Source organism: Anomaloglossus baeobatrachus, chromosome 4, assembly GCF_048569485.1.
Source record: "Anomaloglossus baeobatrachus isolate aAnoBae1 chromosome 4, aAnoBae1.hap1, whole genome shotgun sequence".
In the NCBI taxonomy this organism is placed as follows: Eukaryota; Metazoa; Chordata; class Amphibia; order Anura; family Aromobatidae; genus Anomaloglossus; species Anomaloglossus baeobatrachus.
Window position 1 is genome coordinate 600,038,044 of NC_134356.1, and position 1,059 is coordinate 600,039,102.

Below are 1,059 nucleotides of genomic sequence, written 5' to 3' on the forward strand. Positions count from 1 at the left end.
GCGCTGCTATTAGTGTATTGGTGGTACCGTTAAGTCTTGAATAGAGGTGCCCGCACATGTGCAGTAGGGCTAAACTCGTACATAGACGTGGGAGGATGTTTATCCTCAGTGTGTCGTTCAAGATCAATGCAGGGATAGGGGGGGACACTGCACATACTGCACATGTCAGTCTATTGGTAGTGAACGACTGATGATACCAGAGGGGGTATTATCTATCTAGTCAATGTATAAGGCAGTAGTGTATGAAGCATTTGGAAGTATGGGGACATAAAGGCAACTGCAATGTAATACACAGGCATATACATAATAAATTCCTCATTTTGTCAAAGATCAATAGTGATTAGTTTACATCCAATCATTTTAAGGTATGACCTAGGAAAAAAAACATAAACAAAGGAAGGGTCCCAATATACTAATAGAGTGAACTAGCATTACCATCTATACATGACTAAAATAGAGAGTGCTGATTTTATACATTACCGTCTAATAGTGAGTGTACGATGGAAGAAGGAAAGGTGAGGATGGTATTTCTCAAGTTTTCTGTAAAAAATGTACCATAACATAGTTAGTGCGGTTTAGGGCAAATACAAAGGTATAGTACCATCATTATATTAGCCAATCTATCTCTCTATTAAGACCTTTAGGTGCTAGAGTTTGTAACTTATGGATCCAAAAGCTCTCTCTTTTTTTGAGAAGCTCAATATGATTTCCTCCGCGCCTGGGCCTATATACTTTATCAATAACCTGGAACCGTAACTGCGCTACATTATGCTTAGCTTCGTGAAAATGGTGTGGAATGGGTAGCCATAATTTTCCACACCTAATGGTGGATTTATGGCTTGCAATGCGGTCACCGACATGTTGGATTGTTTCGCCGACATACAATAGTCCACAGGGGCATTTGATGATGTACACCACAAAATTGCTCAAGCAGGTAAAGTATTCTTTTATTGGGAAGCTTTTGCCAGATCTGGGGTGCGTAAAGTGGTCTCCTTTGATCACGTTCGAACACGATGGACAATTCAAGCATATCCAGAGATAGGGCCGTTTATACTTCCA